The following is a 26,296-nucleotide window of genomic DNA, read 5'->3' as shown; positions in this document are numbered from 1 at the left end:
TTGGAGGTTGATGGCAGATTTTTCACATCAGTGGAGTAAATCACAACTACTTTAGCCAGTTTACCTGGATGTAATCTGATGGGACATACATGACCTTTTGAGTCCATAGCAGCTGCACTTTCCCCATCTATTCATGCTAACTTATGACAGTATTAACTTGGACTGAGTTTGTTGGTTATTTGTGTTTTGAGTATCAATCAAAACTACTCAGTCGTGAAAGTTGGATACCAGCTCCTGACCAATGCTTAGTGTAATATATTTTGTTAACAGACAATTCAGTCCACTGCAACCCTGATGGGGGGAAATGTGGCTGCTATGTGCTTAGATGGTAGTTTCACTAGGCCTTCTTTGAGGACTGTTCTTTACCACCTCACTAAGTACCGATGCTGCTGCATTTAGGTGAACACAGTCCAGATTTCTGCAGGTCTCTGATTAATTATTATTATTGTTTATACCCCACCCATCTGGGTGGGTTTTTTTCCAGCCAGTTAATGTTCTATCTGCATGGTGCTGCAACATTCAACAACAATGTCATGCAGAGTTCAGTGAACGTACATTATTGCAGCTGGATTTGGAGTGCAGGTTAGCAGTGGTAGTGCAGTTTGGGGTTCATCCAACTGGTGTTGCCAGCCAATCTCTGGTCAAAAAGGGCAGAGGCGGAGGACCTGTGGCCCTCAGACATTGCTGAACCAACTCCCATTGGTCCTAGCCAACATGGTTAATGGTTAGAACTAATGTGAGTTGCAGCCCAGTAATGTCAGGAGTGGAATAGGTTCCCCACCCCTGGTTTAGGATATCTGAAAAAGCAAGTAAAACTAGATTCTTAAGTTGTATCTACATTTTAAATAGCATTGGAAGAACAGCAACTATGAAAGCCCTTTATTTTATTTTTTAAGTGCTGTATCAGTCATCATAGTGCTGCATATGTGAAGTCATCAAAACTAAGCAAAAATGAGTTTGCACTGATTATCCAGTGATGGGCAGCAGTGAAACTAATTTTTCATGTAGTTGAATTGTAATTACAAAACTACAAGGAGTAGTACAAATGACAAAGCTAATTACTTGCAGTTTAACTGCTAACAGTAAAAATTATTTCATCTAGTTGAGGGGAGAAGGCGTATTTGAAATCATCATCTTGTTGAAAACTCAGAGAAACACCAGGATGATTACTAAGAAGAAAATAGGTGTGCTTACAATTCTTTGCAAAGCATGCAGCAACCTTGTGCATTCCTGCAGAATCCAGATAGCTGCAAGGCGCATGATTAATGTGTAGCACTTCTAAGGGGGCTGGTTTTACTCTGAATATTGTAGCAGTTCAACCAGGCTTAGGCAGAGAGTGGTTGTACCACAAGGGTGGGAAGAACTGTGTGGAATCGGCTGTGTACGAGCCTAGTTTGACTACTTACAGGTAAGTGCTAGTATTCAATACTACTTTTAAAAGATGTTGGTGCCCAATAGTATATTTGTCCACCCAGACTCAGGCTCATTTGGACTGAAATTCTGTCACATAGTTTTGACCTTTTGGGGATTAATAGAGCCCACGATAAAGTCAACAGGGAAATGAGGCTGCTTGTACTCAAGCTGGCCCTGTCTTCCGAGGAGCCAAAGCAAAAGGTCAATTACAGCTGCAAAGAACAATTAATGGTAAGACAATATAAAAAGAATGGCAGGACCAAACTCAAAATTGCAGAGGAAATGAACTGGCAGTTAAGATCACAATGACAAAGCAGATGTCGAAAGCCTGAAAACCCACAGGCCCAAAACAAACTTAAAAAGTACCTAGAGGGCAGAAGATGCTAAATACCTGCCCAGCATCAACAAAAAGTGCCTGGTGACAAAAAAATTCTGCACAACAACAAGTCCAAGAACCCAAATCAAGCCAACTGCTACCAAAATTGCCAAACCCCAAAAGTACCAAAAGGGGAAAAGGGGAGCAAAAAGCCTTAAACAAACTGAAACCTCTAAATGGCCAATTACACCCCCCAAAATATCCCACCCAAAACAGCTCCCCAGCCCTATTTGCTAAAAAGGCTGCAGGCGCACTGGTGCCTTATAACTTTGAACCTGAGACAGTGTGAAAGCACCCAGGGCCAGCTCGTGCATGAGGCATGGTAAGGCTGTGGCCTTGAGAAAGCAGGCTCCCAGGAGTGGCATTGCTACTGCTACATGCCACCAACTGCTGCTCGCTGCTGCGCACCCCTGCTTTTCCACTTCCAGGTGCTGCTCCTCCTCCATTGCATTGCGTCCTCAATGTATGAAGGTTGCTTGGGGAAGCCCTGGTGTGCTGGCTTCAAGGGTGCATAGCCATGGGTGGGTGGGTTTGCGGCTGTAGCAGTGGAGGAGCGGAGCACCAGGCAGCAGCAAATGCTTGGTAGTAGAGGACTTGCCAATCAGAAGGTTGGCGGTTCAAATCCCTGCAATGGGGTGAGCTCCCGTTGCTCTATCCCAGCTCCTGCCAACCTAGCAGTTCGAAAGCACGTCAAAGTGCAAATAGATAAATAGATACCGCTCTGGTGGGAAGGTAAACGGCGTTTCCATGCGTTGCTCTGGTTCGCCAGAAGCGGCTTAGTCATGCTGGCCACATGACCCGGAAGCTGCACGCTGGCTCCCTTGGCCAATAAAGCGAGATGAGCGCTGCAACCCCAGAGTCGGTCACAACTGGACCTAATGGTTAGGGGTCGCTTTACCTTTAGTGGCCGCCAGGCGGTGACGGGGTGGAGGGCAGCTCCAGTGCCTTTGCCTCTAGCAGCAGAATGTCTTGGGCCACCCCTGAAGGTACCCTCCGGTAATTGCCTCCAAAGCTGGACTGTGGCTGAGGGAAATAACTCTCCAGCAACAGAAGTGAGGTGGCAGTAAAATTGAAGCACAGGCTAAATGCACTAGCCTCAAAAGGAGATAAATGTGTTTATTAGCATTTTGAAAAGGGTTTGCAAAGCGGCTGCAAAGCTTCCACAACTTTCAATACCGTACTGTAGAGGAGAAGCTGAAATGCATGAGAATACAGCCAACAAGCCGTGATTTTGTTGAGAGACTTCACTCATGGGAAAAACAATTTCCTGCATTCTAATTACTAGGACACCTTTGTATGAGACAGGTATAATGTGTCAGATGACAGCAGAGGGCGCTGGCTCAAATAGTGTCATAAAGCAAGTCACATAAAAAATTTTTTTGTAACTTTTACCTTGTATTTTAACAGTTTTTCATTCCAACACAGCTACACCCAAAGGTTTAGCAACCCTTCAGGATAGATTTGCAATGCTGTTAGTATATGACTCATTTTGTTGCACATAATATTTACAAATAATTCATAAAACAGAAAGGTGGTACAGAAATATACTGTTGCCAGATGAGGTGCTTCCATTTGGTATGTCTGCAAGCTAGTCAATGCCTTATTTCAAGATACTCCATTCCAGTCTCCCTCTGTCATATCACACCCCAGCTTCACACTGTTGCAAAGCCATCCTTGCAGGTTCACTTAACATCTGGGGGCCTAAGGCTGAAAAAGGATCCCTTAATAAGTATGATTATCATTGCAACTTAATACCAACATTATCTGCAAAAGATTTTTTAAAAATCAAAGTACTGCCTTTGAAGTGAAAGTGCAAGTGGTGCAGAATGATATGGCCAGAGTGTTAACAGCTGCCTGTTTATCAGAGTGTGTTATCCTGCTATTATTTGATATCTGTTGGTTCCTGGTTTGTTTCATAGTCCAAATCGAAGTGCTGCTTGTCAGTTTTTAAGCCCTAAACCAGGAGTGGCTAACCTGGACTGTAGCTTAGTGGTGATATGTTACTGAACTACAGCTCAGATAATCTGTGCTGGTTGATTCACCTTTGGCCGACAACAGGCTAGCCACTGTGCCCTAAATGGTTTGGGACTGGGGTATTTATTAAATGGCTGCCTGCTTCTACATCACCCTGCCTCACTGCAGATACCTACAGAACTGTCCTGCTTCACATCCCAACACTGTCAGAAGTGCAGTTGTCAGGAATGCAGGACAAGAAGTTATTGGTTTTATCCCCCAAGCTGTGGAAGTCCCTCCCTAAGGGAGCTAATCTTATCCTTCGTTGAGGGTTTTGCTCCTGTTTTCTGCTGGTCTTTTGACATTTGTTGTATTTTGTTTTCTTGAGGGATCTTCATCAACATTTTAATTGCCTCTATTGTATGCCACTTTTAGGTAGTATAACAGCTTTATTATTTTATTTATTTCATAAAATTTATACACCGCTTGATTGTTATCCTATGCCAGGGGTCGGCAACCTGCGGCCCATGGGGGTCGTTTAACTGACCCATGAGCTGCCCCCGAACCAAGCTGCCCACTCGGTGAGTCCTCGCCCGCTGCGCTAAACCGACGCAGTGTGGCACGGGGACTCGCTTCCGCAGCACCGGAAATCGCGTCTGCGCAGACGCCGGAAATTGCGGCCCACGGAGGGATCTTTGCTGGAGTGAACTGGCCCAGGCGAGGTAAACCTTGCCGGCCCCTGTCCTATGCCCTTTTAAATGCGTTTGTGGGAGGGATTATGGTCTTGTTTTTATTATGTATTTTGTGTTTTTAATCTTGTATTTTTATGCTGTGAACCGCCCTGAGATCTACGAATGAAGGGCTGTATGCAGATTTAATAAACAGAAGAAGAAGCTCAAAGCAGCTTACAAAAGCAACAAAATAAAATCAGGAAAAAAACAAACATAAAACTACTGTTTAAAACGTTCAAAATATGAAAGAAGAAATAAACTGAGAACATATTAAAACACTAATTCACATGCTACACTCCTGCCTGATGTCATTTAATATATATCAATAAGTAAATAAATACAAATGTAACCTACTGTAGCAGTTAACTCAAGGCTTCAATAGATTTATGAGTAGCAGTGCACTTTCTCTGTGACTGAAAGCTTTTTTCGCTTACCAAGGCTACTGATTCCTGCTTTGCACGCACACAAGCCATTAGGTTCCTCTGTCAACACACATGAACCCTTGCACTGGCCAGCTGTGGAGATTAGCATTCTGAACAGAGTTGCCTGGCAGTGGTTGGTGCTATAATTTCATGCGTCTTTAAAAAAATAAAAATTAGCGATTGAATGATTTTATTTGTAGCATAGCAACATTTCTATTTCCAACAAGTTCATACACAGGCACTCAAAGTCCATATTTGGCACATCACATTCTTTAGGGAAGATGCTACTTGGTCATTTATTTAGAAGAAAACTTAAATCCTATGCCTTCCATCCCAAACAGGATGGAATAATGTATATAACCTGCTTTCTCCCTCCAAATACAGTGGTACCTCGGGTTAAGTACTTAATTCATTCCGGAGGTCTGTTCTTAACCTGAAACTGTTCTTAACCTGAAGTACCACTTTAGCTAATGGGGCCTCCTGCTGCTGCCGCACCGCCAGAGCACGATTTCTGTTCTCATCCTGAAGCAAAGTTCTTAACCCAAGGTACTATTTCTGGGTTAGCGGAGTCTGTAACCTGAAGTGTATGTAACCTGAAGCGTATGTAACACAAGGTACCACTGTAGAGATGAAAGGGTTTGCTCTGTTCACCAGATATCCCAGTTGCTGTTTTCATGTGATTCCTTGTAAGTGGGAATGGTGGTGATACAAAATAATGGATAGATTTCTGGAGATGCAGCCTTGTGTTTTGCTGACATACTCCACTGGGTGCAAATTCTTCAGAAGCCATCCTTTGAGCTGATTCTATGAGACTGGATTCTTTGGATTACAATCTGGAGCCCCAAACAGAATGAAATGTGTCTGAATATGCTTGAAAAATAAGTGCGGGGACTGGAATGGAATTCTCTGTTTTTAATGTTCTAAAGGCACTGTTCTTTATGTAACCAGAGTGGCACCACTCATCAACAAGAGGGAGATAAGAACAGACAGGTCTGAGGGAATCTCTGTTTCCAGAAATAATACAACACAAACATCTTTAGGTGGGAAAACAAACAGCCAAATGAGGGCTAAGCATGCTCAGTGGCTATGGAATGCTTACTGAGTAATGGACTGGCAGAAGAATGAAGTGGATGGCACCATAAAGAGTAGAACTTCGCTCTAGGGATGGACAAACTGTTAATTTGCATGTGTAGGGCTTTCTGTTCCTTACATTTTTAATTTTTTTATTTGCAATTAAAAAATAATAATTGTTATGTACTGAGTTGAATAGGATCCAAACTGCAGCAGTCTGATTGGTCCTAGAACAATAGGATTCAGAATGCAGCAGTCTGATTGGTCCTAGAACAATAGGATTCAGAATGCAGCAGTCTGATTGGTCCTAGAACAATGCAGCAGTATGATTGGTTGGCAGGAACCACCCAATCATGCTCCAGATAGAAGTGAATCCACAACCTGGTTGGCTTACAGTAGAATTCCGGAATTAGCCAATCATGTGCAGCCCATTGTGTAAATAATGTATATAAAGCAGATACTTTGAGGGGACATTCATTCATTCCTCCTCACCACTATGAGCTGAATAAAGAGCCTGAAATCACTTTGCGACTCTGAGTATATTTCACTGGCGACGAAGGTGGGATCCCGCTGAGCTGACTGCCACACACAGCACCGCAGCACCGCCACCTGCCGCACCGCTGCCTCGCACCGTGTATCCAGGCTTCAGCTCCGGGACACAAGGAACTCAGAATGGCAACCGACAGCAGCTTCTCGCCATTCAACCCAGCATCTGGAGACTGGGAAGCATACGCCTCCCGTTTCACCTTCCTCCTAGAAGCCAAAGGGGTCACCGATGAAGAAGATGCCAAGAAGAGGGCAATATTCTTCAGCGTCTGCGGAGAGGAGACGTTTGAAATCGCCCGGGCTCTCCTTGCGCCTGAAGACGTTGCTACTGTTCCATACAAAACAATAATGGAACAGCTGAAGGGGCACTTTTCGCCACAGCCCTCAGTGGTGGCTTGTCGAAATGCCTTCTACGCAAAGCGGCAAGCCCCTGGGGAAACCATAACTGGGTTTGTGACCTCTCTCCGCCAAGCTGCCCGGTTCTGCAACTTCTCAGAGCTGGAGAACATGCTTCGTGACCGCCTCATCGGTGGCCTGAAGGATGAGAAGCTGCAACGACGCCTCTACGCTAAGAAGGACCTAACGTTCCAGGTCGCTCTGGAGGAGGCCCTGGCAACGGAAGCTGCCGAGAGGTCGACGCAAGAGGCACGGCCGAGCCAGCCGTCCCAACCGAGGGTCCACCACAAAGACCTCACCGACGACTCAGGATCTGACAAGGAGGAGGTGCACCGAGTACAGCAGCGCACTCAAGCAGCCCACATACCACAGCTGCCTCGACGAGAAGGAGGGAACTGCGCAAGCTGCGGGGAAAGTCACGAGAGGAGGACCTGCCGTTTCCGCAACGCAGAGTGCAGACAGTGCAGAAAATTGGGACACATCGCCCGGGTGTGTCGAGCTCAGCCCACCCGACGCCAGGCATCAGATGACCAATCCAAGAGCCCCAGGTCCCGGGGCCCAACACACCAAGGCAACTCGACGGAGCTCACGGACTTCCAGGTATACCAGTTGCCCCACCCCAACGTAGAGAAAATTTATGTAGAGGTACAGATAGAGGGGGCCCCATGCCGCATGGAGCTTGACACGGGTTCAACTCTATCCATAATCTCGGCAAGGACCTTAAGGAAACTGTGTCCTACTGGGGGTCCCAAACTCAGGCCGGCCCCATTCACCCTCCGGGACTTCCAGAAACGTAAGGTCCCCACAATGGGGGTGGGGACCTTCAGGGTGCAATACCGAGGGCGGACGCGGCAACTGGACTTGCTTGTGGTCAAGGGCCCCTACATTAGCTTACTGGGATTGGCGTGGTTTGGACCACTGGGGCTAGCCGTCACCGGGGTGAACCACACAAGCTTACAAGTGGACGTGGACACCATATGCAAGGAATTTCCGGGGGTTTTCGATGGGAAATTGGGACAGTATACGGGCCCCCCCATTGCTCTACAGCTTGACCCCACAGTACGACCAGTCAGGCTCAAGGCCCGCCGGGTCCCATTCGCTCTGAAACCCCGTATAGACGAGGAATTGGACCGACTCGTGGAGCAAGGAGTGCTGGAGCCGGTGCCTAATGCCCCCTGGGAAACCCCAATCGTCACACCCGTCAAGCCTAATGGTTCGGTCCGCATCTGCGCAGACTACAAATGTACCATAAACAAGGCCCTCACGGCCCATGCATACCCAGTGCCAGTGGTCAGCCATGTCCTTGCCACCCTGGCTGGGTCGAAAATTTTGGCAAGCTGGACTTGGCCCAAGCATATCAACAGCTGCCAGTAGATGAGGCCACAGCAGAGGCACAGACGATTGTGACGCACAGAGGAGCGTTCAGGGTAAAGCGGCTGCAATTCGGTGTCAGCGTGGCACCAGGCATATTCCAGAATCTAATGGACTCTCTCCTTAAAGGGATTCCTGGTGTCACCCCCTTCTTCGATGATGTGTTGATTGCCGGGCCCACACCAGAGGAGTTTGAGGACCGCCTCCGCACCGTTCTGCACCGTTTCCAGACGGCGGGTCTCAAGGTGAAGCGTGAAAAATGTCTACTAGGAGTGCCTCAGGTGGACTTTCTGGGATTTATGGTGGATGCAGAAGGGGTTCACCCGACTGGGGACAAGGTACGGGCCATTTGTGATGCCCCAGCGCCCAAGAACAAGACTGAACTTCAGGCCTTCTTGGGACTATTGAACTTTTACCATTCCTTCCTTCCCCACAAGGCGGCGGTAGCGGAGCCCCTACACAGACTCCTGGACAAGCGGGCCCCTTGGGTGTGGGGCCAGCGCCAGGAGGCCGCATTCCAGGCAGTCAAGGACTTGCTGGTCTCAAACTCGGTCTTGGCACACTTCGACGAGAGGCTGCCAGTGGTGCTAGCATGCGACGCCTCGCCCTATGGCATTGGCGCTGTCCTGGGACACCAACTCCCGGATGGAAGAGAGGTACCGGTGGCATACTTTTCCCAGACACTCAACGCAACCGAGCGGAACTACTCGCAAATCGACAAGGAGGGTCTGGCAGTCGTGAAGGGAGTAAAAAAATTCCATGATTTCTTGTACGGGCGGCCCTTCACCGTGGTGACTGACCACAAGCCGTTGCTTGGCTTGTTTGCCCCCGAAAAGCAGACCCCCCAAGTGCTGTCTCCTCGCGTCCTCAGGTGGTCAATTTTCCTTGCCAGCTACCAGTATGCACTGATTCACCGCCCTGGGAAGGCGATGGGCCATGCAGATGCCCTCAGCAGGCTACCACTACCGGAAACAGGCCCTGACCCAGCACCTGCACAAGAGGTTATGAGCCTGGAGCTGCTTCCTGACCGCCCCATTCAGGCACAAGAAGTTGCACACCATTCCAAGAAAGATAGGGTCATCTCCCGGGTCCTGGACTGGGTGTGGAGGGGATGGCCCAGCAGCAGCCCCGGGCCAGAATTCGCCGGTTACACAACCCGCAGACATGAACTGTCGGCCCACAAGGGGTGCCTGTTATGGGGAAGCAGGGTCGTTGTTCCCCAGCCCCTCCGCAAAAGGGTCCTCACAGCCCTACACGAGACACACCCAGGGGTAGTAAGAATGAAGGCCCTTGCCAGGAGTTATGTGTGGTGGCCGGGGATCGACGGAGAGATAGAGGCCTGGGTCAAACACTGCCAGGCCTGCCAAGAATCCCGCCCAGATCCCCCAAGGGCCCCAGTCCAGTCCTGGGAGTCCGCCCGAGCACCATGGTCACGCCTGCATGTGGACTTCGCTGGCCCCTTTCAGGGGAAAACATTCTTCATAGTGGTGGACTCCTACACCAAATGGCTGGAAGTCGCACTGGTACCGTCCACTTCTACGTCCGCAGCCATCCGGGTACTACGCAGGCTGTTTGCAACCCACGGGCTCCCTGACACTCTCGTCTCAGACAACGGGACTGCATTTACGTCAGGAGAATTCCAAACCTTCACAGCGCAGAACGCCATCCGCCACATCCGTTCGGCGCCATTCCACCCTGCCACCAATGGCCAAGCAGAACGCATGGTGCGGACCACCAAGGACACCCTTCGCCGCATGACGCAAGGGGATTGGGAGTACCGCCTTGCCACATTCCTTCTAGCACAGCACAGCACCCCCAGCTCAACGACTGGCCGGAGCCCCGCTGAACTACTAATGGGTCGGCGCCTTGCAATCAGATTGGACCGCCTTCACCCCGATAGAGCTCAGGATGAGCTAGTGGTGGGGAAAGGCAGGAACCCCCGGACCTTCGAGGCCCAGGACCCAGTGTACGCAAAGAATTTTGGGGCAGGCCCTGCATGGGTACCCGCCACAGTCACCAGGGTCACTGGCCCCGTGTCGTACGAGGTGCTAACAGATGGGGGGCAATGCTGGCGCCGCCACTGTGACCAGATACGGCGACGATTCCCGGGAGAAAACCAGGAGGAAGAGGACAGGTCAGGGAACAGTGGGGCAGTGAGGCCCATAGAGCAGCAGGGGCAAGCAGGAGAGGCAGAATCAGTAAATACAGAGGGGACCCGTGAGGCCGAAAGGACACTGGAACCAGAACCACGACTGAGTGAACCGGTTGCGCCAGACCAAACAGCCCTATCACAGCCAGCATCCTTGGAACACGAGCCAGAACCTGAACCCCGGACCAGGGAACACCCCAGGCCGCAACGCACACGTAGGCCGCCGGCGTACCTCGAGGACTATGAATGCGACCTCCCGGGCAGGACTGGAACTTAGAGGGGAGGGGTGTTATGTACTGAGTTGAATAGGATCCAAACTGCAGCAGTCTGATTGGTCCTAGAACAATAGGATTCAAAAGGCAGCAGTCTGATTGGTCCTAGAACAATAGGATTCAGAATGCAGCAGTCTGATTGGTCCTAGAACAATGCAGCAGTATGATTGGTTGGCAGGAACCACCCAATCATGCTCCAGATAGAAGTGAATCCACAACCTGGTTGGCTTACAGTAGAATTCCGGAATTAGCCAATCATGTGCAGCCCATTGTGTAAATAATGTATATAAAGCAGATACTTTGAGGGGACATTCATTCATTCCTCCTCACCACTATGAGCTGAATAAAGAGCCTGAAATCACTTTGCGACTCTGAGTATATTTCAATAATCATGAAAATTCTTCAGCATTTCAGTGCAGATTTCTCTTAACACACTTTTGTATGTGGTTTTGACTATTAACACATTTTTGCAAGCAATTTTCCCGAATGTATTCCTTTGAGTATAAACGGTTAGATGTACCTTGTTAGCCTGGAGAAGTAGGATTGGGTCCGCTGAAGAATTATTGACTATGCAGAGTTGGAAAGGTTGACCAACTGCATTATTATATGATGTTTCAATACCGTCCCACTTCTCAGTAATTGGCTTGGGAAGAGAATGCAGAGCTATCACAGATAGCAGGCTGTTTACATTATTTGAGATGTTTCTGAGCTCTTTAAAAACATTTTGGACTGTTGCAGCCACCAAATTACATTGTGCAGCAAGAAGTACCCTATCACTTGGAGAAGAGATGGAATTTTTAAAACCTTCCTCTCCACTTCAACTTGTATGATTGATATCATTAGTGTTACTAGTATTCCTGACATAATTGCTGGGGCTCTGGCCTTTCCATTTCTATAATGTCAAATCTATTAAAGATAGGAATTGTAGGTTTACTATCATCTGGTATTGACCTACTGGGTCTAAAAATAATATAATAATAAGAATATATTCACAGATACATTCACATATAAATATATATATAGGTACATATAATCAAGTGCTATATCTAGAAAAATTAAATTTAAAACTAACAAATTGTTCAGGAAGAAATGCATTAAGTCTGTTACTTCAGCTTAGGTCTATCCATCAGAGGAGAAACAATTAGTAATAAATGCAAAAGACAGGGCTATAGGACCTCACCATATGAAAGGAGTGGTTTTGCCTGTATGGAGCTGGCCAGTTTGAGTTTAAGTCCTAGTGTTTGTCTTCAGAAGACTGCTTAGTGGTTTGAAAGTCCCACAGAAAACATTGGGGGCTCAAAGCTAGAATAGACAGATGTTCTTTCTTCTTCCAAACTTCTTGAAGTTTCCTTTCACCCCAAAGATTGAATTTCTGTTAACATCTTCCTGTCCCAGGAATCAGTTAGGCATGGTCTTTCCCTGCTCAGGATGTCAACTCAGTCTTTAGAGCAGCAACCACAATCCATGGAACTCAGTTCGATATCTTTAACTGGTTACCAGCTACCAGGGAGTAGGGAGTGGTTCCAATTGTCCTATTTTGGGTCCTAATCCCACTGGGGACTCAGCTATACAGCTGCAAATACAGTAAAACGTTTTGAATGTGTTGCAAAGTGCAATATACAATTGTGACACTAGATGGAGACTGTGAGCTATAGCAAATTCAAAGCATTTTTCAAAACGATTGTTTAAAAAGCATTTTCACAACGATTTTAACATGTGTGTTCTTCCTTTTCGACCGGACCACAGATCCACACATCGGTCTGGAGCTCTGACCACCTGTTTACCACCTCCTCCACAGGTCTCAGCAAGTAGGTTCTCAATAGTTATAAGTCAAAGGAGTAAATACTTTGTGAAGCTTAGATTGTAAACATTCCAGGGAGTGGTGACAAGTCTTTTTTCTGGGGCTTTTTAAGTTCATTGGCCAGAGAGTAGAAGAAAGGGTGGGGGGAGAAGAAACCAAATAGCTCCACAGCTTTTAAAATAAAATAAAGCATAAGGCACAGGCAGCTAAAATATATAACTGCTTAAAAGCAGAGGGTGACTCCTACTATAGGTGTGGGCTCGTGGCAGCTAAAACAGATCAAAGTACACCTGTTAATTGAATCCTCAAAGGAGAAAGGGGGGGCACTGGATAAAATGTAGCTGCTGCGTACTGCAAACCAGCAAACTCAGGCATTTGAAAACAAAACTTTTGAAGTACTAATAAAAACTAAGATAAGCTGTGGAGCTGCCTCTAACAGGGTGGTGACCCAGTCCTCCTGGAAGTTTCAGTGTTGCCAACTATATTCATTTTTATGTTTTATGTGTGTTATGTTGTTATGTTATGTTTGTTATGTTATGTTATGTTATGTTATGTTATGTTATGTTATGTTATGTTATGTTATGATGTTATGATGTTCACACACACACTCCTCATAGTGGGGTAGGAGAGCTGGAATTTTTTTTTACATCTGGCAACCCTTTGGTTCCAGATCATATATGGGTAGACGAGCCTAAAAAGCCTGGTACACAAATTTTCACAGCCCTCTTAGCAGCTATGGTGCCTCATTTACCAAAAGTAATGTATCCACCATTAACTCTGGAAGTGTATACACGAATCTGACCAAACTAAGCCGCCTAGAGCAAAATAAATATCAGAGGCTTACACTTCCAGAGTTAACGCAAAGTACATTACTTATAGTAAATGGGCCACCATAGCTGCTAGAGGGCCATGAAATTTTTTAGACTCATCTACCCATATATGGGGGACGCGGGTGGCGCTGTGGGTAAAACCTCAGCGCCTAGGACTTGCTGATCGCATGGTCGGCGGTTCGAATCCCTACGGCGGGGTGAGCTCCCGTCGTTCGGTCCCAGCTCCTGCCCACCTAGCAGTTCGAAAGCACCCTTAAAGTGCAAGTAGATAAAAAGGTACCGCTTTATAGCGGGAAGGTAAATGGCGTATCCGTGTGCTGCACAGGTGCCGGCTCGCCAGAGCAGCTTCGTCATGCTGGCCACGTGACCCGGAAGTGTCTTCGGACAGCGCTGGCCCCCGGCCTCTTAAGTGAGATGGGCGTACAACCCTAGAGTCAGACACAACCGGCCCGTATGGGCAGGGGTACCTTTACCTTTACCCATATATGATCTGAAACCAAAGGGACGCATTGGTTGCCAGATGTGAATTTCCCCCCAGCTCTCCTACCCCACTATTAAGCTTTCTCCAGGCGATGCTAAATAGTTATTACAGAGAGGAGGAAACTTCACACTACAGTAAGCAAATGTATGTAACACAATCCCAATGTCTGCTTCTACTACAGTAAATCGGGTTCAGGAAGAGGCGATTTGGAGCAGAGTAATCAGGCGAGTGGGTGTTCCAGTGCTTAATGCCCCCTTCTGTTTTCATAGAAGCCATAGCTGGCACCAGGAAGTACTATAAACCGTTGGGGCAATCCTATGGCAAGATCAGGGCCTGCCCAGTATATGTGAAAGTAGAACACATGGCCACCCTACCAGTTCAACAGGAAGATGAGGGTTTCTTGTGTGGCGGGAGATAGTTCCTAGAGTCTCTGGAGATCCCAGCTGCGTGGTGCCTAGCTCAGAAGCCGCTGATTCAATGGGATCTGGCTGCACCACAATGAGGCCTGTTGCTCTACCACCAGTGATACTGGCCTGCTGGATCTGGCCCCATTCATCAAAGTTAGAGCCCAAACAGCTGCTCTTGGTGCAGGTCCTGACAATTTTAAAGAAAACATGGAAATGTGAATCCTGTAAAGTCAGAAAGCAAGTACTGTGCAAACTTCTTTTTAAAGTGTTGTCTCTGGCTAGCTATGACTAGATTCTTTTCATGTTGGAATGAGAACTATTTTGCACCTTGATACTCATTCCGGATGTGGATTAATCTTGAGTAAAGAAAATAATGCCTTACAGACCTGCCTTGGAAAGGTTGTGGAATTTGGAACTGTGCAAAAGAATCCACCAGGGTGTTTAACTGAGTGATTACAATTGATGAGAACTAACAAGGAACAGAGTTGAAATTCAACAAAATATATAAATAACTCCTCCCCTTATAGAAAGTCCAGGTGCAACTACAAGGAAACAGAGCATTCAAAATCTCAAAAGGTGCCTCTGACTGCAGAGTTGAGGAAAATCAGTGCTTGGAATGAACCAATTTGGTTTAACAAAGTTCACTGAATTAGTTCAAAAATCTGAACTACTACTGAACATGTAGTTCCCATAATTGCCAGGTGAACCAAACATAAGTTTGCTTTGGGTAGAACTTTGTACAATATCTAGTTCATATTCACATAAATTCTCTAACATGTTTTTTTAAAAACAAACAAACACGTTTTAGAGTTTAGATTCTTTGGACCTTTAAGTTCAAAGATCATTATTGTTGGGGGAAACGTATTAAACCATTCGCATTCTACTGTGTGAGAGTTTTGATATTTTATTAGTCTTAAGTATACTTAAGCATAGCAGCTTGGTAACATTCTGAATGCTAGAAAGAAAGAAAGAAAGAAAGAAAGAAAGAGAGAGAGAAAGAAAGAAAAAAAGATTGCTGGACTCGAACTGTGAACTGAATGTGAGCTGAATTGGTTCGTTTTGTAAAGGGATGAACAACTTGAGTAAGTTCTGATTGGGACATATCAAAGTACTTTTTAAAACAAACGTTGCAAGTTCTGAAGAAAGCAAAGTTACATACCAATGGGAAAATATTTGACTGCAAGTCTCTGCTACCCATCGCTGGCTTCAGGAAGTATATTCCTCGTGAGGAAGGGACAACTAATACAGATGTATGAAAGCACCAAATCCTCACACAACAGAAAGGCATCCATGAGGGAGCAGCTGAGGGCTGACCACCCCCAACCCCCAGATCAGATGGCGAGGAAAGGTCCTAAAACATTTTTGAGGAGCTACTTAGGGGCAGAATCTTATCTTATACTGGTTAAACAGGTATTTTATATAGACTTTCCTTTCTAGCTTAATCACCACCTCCCCCTATGGGTTCATGCAAAAGTAGTAAACGTAAGCAAAACCTCATTTGAGAGAGAGTACAAAAATATATAAAGTCATAACCCAGGGCAGTTTCCCATTGTTTGTGCCTTCAGGGTCACCTAAAGAGCAATAATTTCACTAGCATTCAGCTACATTTTCATCTTAAAGCAGGCAGCCTAATGGGGATAGGTTTGCCAACTAATGAGGAGAAAAAATGGCCTGACCTTCCATTTTGACGGGTGCGGAGCCTTTGGCCCTCCCAATGTTGCTGGACTACAACTCCCATCAGCCCTAGCAAGCATGGCCATTGACCAGGGATGATGGGAGTGTAGTTCAGCAACGTCTGGAGGGCCAAAGGCTCCCAGGCCTTGTCTTATGACTTAAAAAAAAAGAAGCCACATGTCTCCGGAGCCACATGTCTCGTCTAGCAGATGCCATAATTTTTTGCTGAAATGGGCATCCATTACCCTCATTTAGGCTGCAGTCTTAAGTCCAGTGACCTGGGAGTAAACCTCATTGAATTCAATGAGCCTTCTTTCTGAGTAGACCTGGTTACAATTCTGTTTGTTGCCTCCACCTAAAAGATAAAAATAAGTGTAGGAGGAGATGAGATGAGATCCAGGTTCTCACTTTATCCCTCTTAAACATAATGCTCTTTGCCTTAGATGTGGGCAACTCATAATAAATAAACTTTCAATGTCAATTTTTAACACACACTTCTTTCCTCCTTTAAAAAAATTTGATTTCTTTGTCTTCTATGCAAGGGCAAAGAGACTATGCAATCTCCTGCTCCATTTTCTCTAAAATCCATTTATTTGTTCAAACTATTATTCCATCTATTGGTTTGATAACATGGGTTTGAAGTCCAGTAAGAACAAATACTATTTTGGCATTACTTAGCACTTATATCTTGTTTTTCAACGTTCAAAGTGTTTCAGATACATTATCTTGCGATTATCCTTACAACAACCCTGTAAAGGTGATTGATTTGAACAAAGGGAAAAGCTTCAGAAGTAATCAGATTTCAGCTTTGCTCTGTAAATGAAATTAGAACCAGGAAGATTTGTTGCTCATATTTTATGTCTACAGTATAGTTTATTGCTTTTGTGTATGTGTCGGTATGCAGAGGGCTGCGGCTAACAGCTATAGATCTTTCCTTTATCTAATAAGCTTAGATGTTTGAAGATTGCAGCTTTACACATCCTGTAAAATACACATATTTTCTTTGCTGCAGTTGTGACACTCTGTATTTGCACAGGTACAATAACAGTGATGTTTATAGCTATGTGCCCTGAAGCAGTGTCCCACAGGCACTCTGTCTTGAGGGTCAGCAGCCTATGTGCCATGCTGATCCCAGGGGTGTTCTCAGTCCCAGCAGCACAGCTGGTGGCTCCTATACACCAGGTAGCTACACAGGTGGTCCCTACATGTTGGCTTTTCCTTGCTTTCACATCCTCCTCCGGTCCAGGATCACAGCAACTTCCTGGCACGACCCACATACACCTCTGCTGTTCAGGCAATACTCGCCTCGCTTCCCTCTGTCACTGTTGCCTCTGCTACTCTCCCTTTCCTGTACAACCTTCATGTCAAGCAAGCATCCACCCTGGTAAGTTACGGTACTCTCTTCTTATATAGCCCTTAGTTGATGGGGGCGGAGACTCACCACCTGAGTTTTTACTCCATTGGTTCCAGGTGTTGACTCTTAATTGGTTTCAGGTGGTGAGTCATGTGCTCTCAATCCTGCACTCCTTTGTACCAGCCATGGCAGTTGTTCTGCCCTCCTAATCCTCCTCCTGGCTCTCAGAGAGTCGGGATAGCAAATAGTCATGTTCCTTCAGGGTTCTAGTTCCCTCTGTGCTGGAAGGCTTTTTGATCTCTTCTTCCCTGTATTCCTGGTGTTCTGTGCTGTCTTCCTGCTCTTCCAATGGTCCCTCTTCCACCAGCTCCTATGATGTCCCACAGTGGTGTTGAGATCTCCTGAACTAAGTCCCACGGACCTCCAGTAGCTGCTGGTGCCCTCCTCCGATCTGTCCTTGACCTGGCGCCCCCATCAACCCACAATAAGTATTTAATTATTTGGGAGTCATCAACTTAAGTGTACAAGTGTTCTTGTATATACAGAGTCAGGTGGTGCATTCTTAACAATTGTTCACAAGGACTTACTAGGTGGCTTTAGGCACGAGTATTTCTCTCTTTCTCTCTCTCTCTCTCTCTCTCTCTGGCCACGTGACCCGGAAGTGTCTGCGGACAGCGCTGGCTCCCGGCCTCTAGAGTGAGATGAGCGCACAACCCTAGAGTCTGTCAAGACTGGCCCGTATGGGCAGGGGTACCTTTACCTTTACCTTTACCTATTTCTCTCTTTCACATCTGCACTATGGGACTAATATTTAAGTCTTTTCTGCTTCAGAGCCATCTTTCGCGTGCCTTCTGAGAAAATATGAACTGGTTTGGGTTACGCCATGCTTGGCATACAGAGGGGCTGTTGTTGTAGATGCAGACAAGAAGGCTTCCTGTTTCTCAAGTCAGGTAAAGTTTGAACTATTTCTCCTTTGAGAACTTGTTTACCCAATTTTGAAGTGACTTACGCAATACGCAATACCATTAAAAGCGGGTGGGGTTGGGGTTGTAAAACTATTAAGTCTCCAGAGCCTAAAATCCCCTAATTACAATGCTGCTCCAATATGGAGGACTCTCAGTAAGGAAGCTTGTGTTTGAGCCACACCTTGGATAATGTAGTTGCTTGTAACAGCAAAGTATATCAGACAAGTCCAATCTGTGCCTTGTGCAATTTCCTCTTTCTGTCTCTGAGAGTACCAAACGGGAAGACCTTTGCAAGAATATTCAAGCAGGCTGTAACTTTCACACCAACAGGCTTGGTGATTCAGCAATGGCATTTTTGCACAAGCTCTGGCTTGACTGATTGCTGTGGTTCCTACACAACATTCCATACAGCAGAAATGAATTTGTTTCACCTGGGTCAGTTTAGCTGCTGTCATGCCTAGCCCTGACCTGGTACCAAACACTGACACGTCGGAGGCCAAACTGGACACCCCACAGGTTTGAGTGCTGAGAATCCCCTTGAGGGGCCTACTGAAGAACCCATGAAGCTGTCAGAGGAAGTGTTGGATCCATCCTTCAATTCTGGAGAACGCTGGTGCCAAAAGGCCTGGGCCTGAAGAGCAATATCATAGCATGCATTGATAGACTCAGTGTTTTTGCATGGCTCATGAGTAAGGAATCCCTGGAACACCTTCAATACCAGTAACTGGGGTTAGGTACCACAGAGGTCTCCCTCTTCAGCCGCCTTGTTGCTGCCAACAGAACTGGTTCCTGGTACTTTGGCACCTTGCTCCCAATTCCCCCTCCTGGCTGTGTTGTACAGTCAAACCTCGGTTGTTGGACGGCTCCATTTTCAAACATTTCAGCTCTTGAATGCTGAAAACCCAGAAGTAAATGCTCCAGTTCTCTGTTTTTCGGAAGCCAAACATCCGACGTAGCTTCCATTTGAGTGCATGAAGCTCTTGCAACCAATCAGAAGCCATACCTCGGTTGTCAAACATTTTGGAAGCCGGGCGGGCTTCTGGAACAGATTGTGTTCGACAACCAAGGTTTGACTGTACCTTGAGTATCAGTGGACTGTAAAAGTAATTACAGTGGTACCTCGGTTCAAGAACAGTCCTGTCCATGAACGATTCGGTTTACGAACGCCACAAAACCGGAAGTAGTGCCCTGGTTTGCGAACTTTACCTTGGTCTAAGAACGGAAACTGAATGGTGGAAGAGCACCAGTGGCAGGAGGCCCCATTAGGGAAAGCGTGCCTCGGTTTAAGAACAGTTTCGGTTTAAGAACGGACTTCCAGAACAGATTAAGTTTGTAAACCGAGGTACCACTGTAATTAATTTGACCCTGCACTATTGACCTTGTACTGTTGTCTGACCTAGTCTCCACATCAGTTTGTATCATCCACACCATACCTTTAAAGCATTCTTATACCATGTTAACTTGCATGAAGAATCTTGTGAACTGTAGTTGCTAAGGATACTGGTAATTGTAGCTCTACAAGGTCAGTATCCTTAACAAATTACAGTTTCCAGGATTCTTTCGGGGACTCTGTTGCTGTTAAACTGATTCCCTGTGCTTGACCTGGGCTTGTTGAGGTTACACTGCCCTTTGAACCCTGCCGGCCTGGATAAGTGGTCACATACTGCTGTTGGCATCAAAATGCCAGCCCATTTTCCCCGATTTAATCTGGATCTGTCCTTTCCAGGGAGTAATTTGGTAAGTTGAAAGAACCTGCTGTCCTAAAACCAGTTTGTGCTGGCTGAACAACCCATTTGCAATATTAAACCTTCATCTGGAAACAACTATTTTCTGAAGAAAAACTGCTTGGGGATGATTTTTAGCAGAGAAACAGCAGGTGGGAAGTGTTGCATTATAAGCCTTCCCCATCACTAATTTTCCTGCTGTGAATTGCTTCCCTCCAGCTGCTTCCCTCCCATGGTATTCCTAATGCAAGTGGACATGTACTTAGAACCATGCATCTCATGGGATGCATCAGCCTGGAACTTTACCCAGTTTTGCATCTATATACTATGAAAAGCTTCACTGGCTGAATTTCTGCTTAGCACATTTCAACAAAGGTGGGGTTGAGGAATTCCACTGGGAATTCTAGTGGAGCATGAAAACAACCAGTCTCAGGGGAGCACCAAAAGTAAGGCAAAGAGAAGAAGCCTCATTAGAAATTACCGAGAAACTTCTGAACTCCCAAGACAGCAATCTGGAACTTCCATCAAAATGGATTCTCTGGGAGTGTTTGGCAGCAGATCCTACTGAGGAGGAGGGAACTCTCATTTCCCACAGTGTGGTACTAATGCAGCATCTTAAAATATTGCCACCTTGCCTAGATAGCATAGCTGTTCTCTCAACTGCTGTATTCCACTTCTGCACTCCTTCTTCCAGAGAGCTGCTTTTCAGGAAATGAGCTCCACCTCCTGCTCTGTGTGCTTTTGTCCAACCTCCTTCTCCCCTACCTGGACTCTGCCCTTCTTTTTTCACTTGTAAACTGGCACTCATTACACAGACAAGCAGGAGCTTGTTCTCAGATGCTACCTTGGTCACCTTCCCATCTGCTGCTTGCTCAAGTCCACATTCAAAGTTCTTCTGTATTAGGCTTTGAGACCATCTGGCTGGAAAACCCTGGAATGACCTGACTTGCTCCCACCTGAGGATGGTCGCTTCAGTCCCACCCTGCTGTGACAGTGAGTAGCAGAAGCAATTTTGGGAATAGTCCAGAACACTTGTCATTACCTGATCATGCCAAAAGTCATTTGGACATTCAAAATGTCATGAAATGGCATCCCCTGAATCTGTCAGGTATTATGTGGGTTGAGGTTTTTTATTTTGCTACTCTAAAGCTGATACCTTTTGTGGGTTCTGTTTCCTGTGGGCTGTTTTTGTAAGCTCGCCAGACTCATTACATCTCAGGCGCCTCTGACTTTTTAATGTCTCCACTTCTCATGTTCTCAGAAGTACACACTGTACATTTAAAGCACACACACACAGAAAGAGTTTTCTGGGAACTGCACTTTATCTCAACATAGCTATAATTCCCAGCACCCTTAACAAATTTAAGCTTCCAAGATTCTTTGGAGGAATATGCTTTAAATGTATGGTGCATGTGAAGTAATATATTGGGGAAGAGAATTACCGTAACAGAAAACTGGTTGTGCTATCTAATTGCAATATTGTTGAGGTTTCCAAATTGTGAGGTTAGCAATACTGCTGCCCTTGAAAGATGCAGGTCTAAAACTTAAATCACACAGGAGAGTTTTGTGAAGTCCAATAACATCAAGGCAATAATTATATATGTATATTTATTATACTCACTCCACTTCTCCAATAAGTGAGATGTTCCAGGGTTAGTTTTATTTACATTTTGAAGGAGATCGCTTGGAAGGAGCCTTACTGGCACTTCATAATATTCACATCCATTTACAAATCTGCAGATTCATCATAGGTGAAGGCACAGCTTAAATCGGGGTAGGCAACCTAAGGCCCGGGGGCCGGATGCGGCCCAATCGCCTTCTTAATCCGGCCTGCAGACTGTCTGGGTATCAGCAGTGGTGTAGCGTGGGTTGTCAGCACCTGGGGCAAGGCAAGTAATTTGTGCCCCCTAACCCGTGGATTTGCGCCCCCTAACCCGTGGATTTGCGCCCCCTAACCCTAACCCCCAGATGTTGCGCCTGGTGCGGCCGGCCCCCCCTGCACCCCCCACGCTACGCCACTGCGTATCAGTGTGTTTTTACATGAGTAGAATGTGTGCTTTTATTTAAAATGCATCTCTGGGTTATTTGTGGGCCATAGGAATTTGTTCATATTCCCCCCCCCCCAAAAAAAAGTATAGTCCGGCCCACCACATGGTCTGAGGGATGGTGGACCGGCCCTCAGCTGAAAAAGATTGCTGACCCCTGGCTTAAACATTTCAGCAGACAACCATGGCCAACTGCTTCTATACTGGAGCTCTAGAGAAAGCACTGTAAGATGCTCACAGATACTGAATTCAGCTCTGTGTGTCTGTGCCTTTCTCAGTCTCTCTTAACTTCCAGCCTGCTTCCTTCACAAGCTCCTAGGGTGTGTTCACATTACCCCACTTAGAGCACAGTGAACCCCCCAGTGTTTCACAGTTCTTCCCCACCGCCAGCTGTTCAAATCAGCCCAACTTCCTCAAATTGTAGTATTTTGTAACAAAGTAAAGGATGCATATGCACTTTGGATAAATTTCCTGTGAACTCAGATTAAAAATTCAGCACTTAAAACACAGTGAATGCACAGTAAATGGACGTGTGAACACAGCCTGATGAAATCTGTAATCTAACAACATCTGGCAGACCTTGGTTCCCTACTCCGCACTATTTGCAAGCCACTGTCAACAATTTACCTGTAATTTCCCACAAAGGAGATACTTGGCAAATTTGCCAGGACTATTAAGACACCCTTCAGCTCCATTAACCTTCTGCTAGCCAACCCTTCAATTTTAGAAACTTACAGAACAATGGCTGTGACGCAGCAACATCTTGGCAAGGTACATAAAAATACAATTGTATATAAAGCGCGCTCTTGTGGGCGCTACTGGGACATTTCCTTAATTTCTTTCTGGGTTATTTTGGACCATTCTGGGATGTGGTAACAGGAAATGTTAATGAACTGAAGTAGGTTTTGGCAGAAGATATGGGGCAAAATGAAATAGGGCGGTGTTTATGCCAACTCTCTAAACTCTGATTTCAGCATGACAGGCTTCCTTTGTAGTTTGGTGTGCATGGTTAGATCAAGAGTGTAAAACTATGGTAAGGTTTATCAAGCTGGGCAGAAATATGACTCCAGAAATCTGATAAAATAATAATAAAGAAACACACTGGTTTAATTTATAAACATAAAGAAGAGTTATCACAAATGGCATGTGTGTATGCGGTTGCTCTTTGAGAACATGCCAACACCATTGATAAGCTCCATTTGCTAACTAGGGTTGCCATATGTCCTCTCTTTCCAGGACATGTCCTCTTTTTCATGGGTAGAGTCGTCATAGCAATCCATAGTTAAAAGCAGAAGTCGGCAAATGTGTCCTCTTTTTTGCTCCTCAAAATATGGCAACTGTAGAATGCTAATTTGTCAAAACTGCAGACTTTCCATACTAACCTCTAGAGATTTATGGCTTTCTAAGATGTGGGGAACAGCGTATACCATCAATATTACTTCTCTAATCAAGTAAGAGAAGGCAGATTGAGAGATAAGTTTGAAGAAAAACTGAGTTTGCTTTATCATTGATTGGAATGATAAATTGCCAGCCGTACCTGGAGAGATGTTGAAGGTTGAACCCGAGACCACCTTCTATGTGCAGAGCAGACGCTCTACCACTCAGCTATGACCTTGCCCCATGATTTAGACCAAAGCTCTGCCAACTGCACTCTGAGACAACTTTGCAAAATTGTGGCTCTCCTTGTGCCATCTGTTCTTCTCCCTCACCTGTGCTTTAAAACAAGTACAAAGATTAAGCACAGAAAAATCTCTCTTCCTATCAGGGCCAGAATATCAGTTGCTTTTGTCATATGTCCTCATACATTTTTCTTAGGCATATAGCATACGGTGACAAAAGAAAGCCAAAGAATAAACAAGCCTTTGAAATTGTGGCTTGGGTTACCTCTGTAACAGGGTGTGTCAAGCTGGAAAATGATTGTTGCTTAATGTAGATGATGTTCTTACTGGAGGGTGGGTAGACAAGGAGAAAAAATACTTTTCCTCACCTATGCAAGTCCAACATAGCTTTTTATAGCGTTGCCATGAAGATAATGAGAATATGGAAGGGTGTGTGCAGCCAAACCACATGTATACTAAAGAAGCTTTTGAGCTTCTTTCCCATCATGGATGTGCAACTGAAAGCATGCCTGAAAGACAGAAATGCATTTTTATTAGGGTTTTTAAAAAACTGGCTATGCAAGAAGGTAGATTTACAATTACAACTTGCAAAATGCACAACATTTGTGAATAGGTGGTGTTCTATACAAAGCACATTTTTAGTCTTTCATCCACTTTCCCCTGCTCCCAGTAAAGAAGTTCACATTTCGGCATGGCCTTTTTTCACAGTTTAAGCTCTCTTCCCTGTGTGACAGAACTGTTTTTATGGTCACCATTCACAGTTATAACCCAATTCCTCCTATTCCTCCTTTTTGAATGAATGAATGAATGTGACGGGCATCTGTTCAACACCTTTTCCATTGCCTTTCCTCCCTTTTGAAATAAAACTGACAAGGTCCATGAGAAAGCCCACTAATTTCATTTGCATGTTGTTCTTATACATATACACCAATGGCAATACACATAGTAATAGCTCAGTTGTGTGTGTGTGTTTAATGCAAACCCTGAGGAGACATGGGTGAAATTGACAAGGCTTTCCCCAAACTTGTAAGTTTCAACAGACGGGGGATAATTACCAACTAGGTCAGGGTGGGATTGCATAGGAATCTAGTTGTAGGTCAGGAATAGCCAACTTGGTACACTCCTGATGTTGTTGGACTACAATTCCCAGCATCCTTGACCATTGCCCACTTTGGCAATACCTGTTACAAGGCAATCTAGGGTTCCTCACTTGGGGGGGGATGTCTACAGTTCAAGTGTCTCTGAAAATGTCCTATCATGCCCACTGGCTTCACATTTCAGCAGGTGGGCATGGAAGTAGAATGAAATAGAGTCATTTAGAAGGCTGTGATTCTCAGTGGCGTAGCGTAGGTTGTCAGCACCCGGGGCAAGGCAAGTAATTTGCGCCCCCTAACCCGTGGATTTTAGTAGGGGCAGAGAGCTGCGAGTGCGAGCGCGCCCCCCCCCAGATGTTGCGCCCGGTGCGGCCGGCCCCCCCTGCACCCCCCACGCTACGCCACTGGTGATTCTACATACATACATACATAGGTTGCTGTTCAGGTGGGTACAATTAAGAAATTAAGTGTTGGGAAATGTAAAAAGATACCTTAGATCATGCTGAGGACCCCATCACCAGACCTGGTCAGCCAAGGCTGCTAAAGCTACTCCTTAAAATAATAAGGAATTATTTTAGAGCTCTAGATTAGTGAAAAAACACCTCTGACGGGAAAAGGCATTAAGGGTTACAATATATTGCCGTTCATTTGTTTCAAGCTTGCAAATTCCTACTTGCCTAATCGCCTACAGTGGGTAATAACCATTGGGCAACCAGATAGGGGAGCTTCTATATATTGGGAATAACTGGTGATTTTTAAAAATCTGTCTTTCCCCCCTGCATTTTTATTCACTGTTCCTTCAAGGAGCTCAGGATGGCATACATACTCCCCCTTACTTTTGTAGCAGGAAACCCACCCCCCAATCATTCAGTTTGTACAAACTTCACACACACTCACACTCACACACTACATAAACCAATTCTGTTATGAATTTATAGAAAAAGCAACCATACATTGGATTTGCACTGTTCCACTTTTATTTTACTCCATGAAGGAAGGACTACAAAATGGGGAAGGTTTGATACAGGTCACCATAATCCCTTGAGCATCCCAGCACATCCACAGGAGCCCTGCCCAGTTGCTGTGCCAACCCTGATGGTCTCAGACAGAAGACCATCAACAACACAACGGACTGCATACACGAGTGGATTCAACACGGACTATAACAAAAGAACAGTGATTGGATTCCCCCTCAGGGGGCAGGAAACTGCGACTACCTTTTGTCTTCTGAAAATGACTCATGGGGAGGGGGAGAAGGGAACCAGCCAGGTGACAGGACACTCAGGTTACCACCACAACTCCTCCCTCAACCCCTCCTTTCTGTAATGTATGCATGATGTTTCTGGGGGTGGTCTTGATCTACAGGGTGGGAATTTCAAAAGTTTTTATAAGGCCTTGCACACCATTTTTCTGTGTCTTTCCTCTCTCCTACAAGTGAGGGGAGCACCCTGTTGCAACAGTTCAATAAAGGCCAAGCCTACAGGCTGCTGTTTTGCTCCAAGTTATCCTGGTTGGTGTCTTTACTTTTTGTCCAAGGGAGCCCTCAGATTTTTCCGGTAACACTTTATCCTCACAATAACTATGTGAGGCAGATTAAGCTGA

General features: G+C 45.7%; 1 protein-coding gene across 1 annotated transcript in view; it reads left to right on the top strand.

Moving 5' to 3' along the window:
- The first annotated feature begins 20,724 nt into the window (after positions 1–20,724).
- GPR160 (G protein-coupled receptor 160) overlaps positions 20,725–26,296 on the top strand; it is a 39,086-nt gene continuing 33,514 nt past the window's right edge. Inside the window, exon 1 of the mRNA XM_083613533.1 lies at positions 20,725–20,929. The gene's annotated coding sequence lies outside the window, so the exon portion shown is untranslated. The remainder of the gene's footprint in view (positions 20,930–26,296) is intronic.

This window comes from Podarcis filfolensis (assembly GCF_964270895.1).
Source record: "Podarcis filfolensis genome assembly, chromosome: 5".
In the NCBI taxonomy this organism is placed as follows: domain Eukaryota; kingdom Metazoa; phylum Chordata; class Lepidosauria; order Squamata; family Lacertidae; genus Podarcis; species Podarcis filfolensis.
Note: the sequence above shows the minus strand (reverse complement) of the source record. Positions and strands in the feature narration are given on the sequence as shown.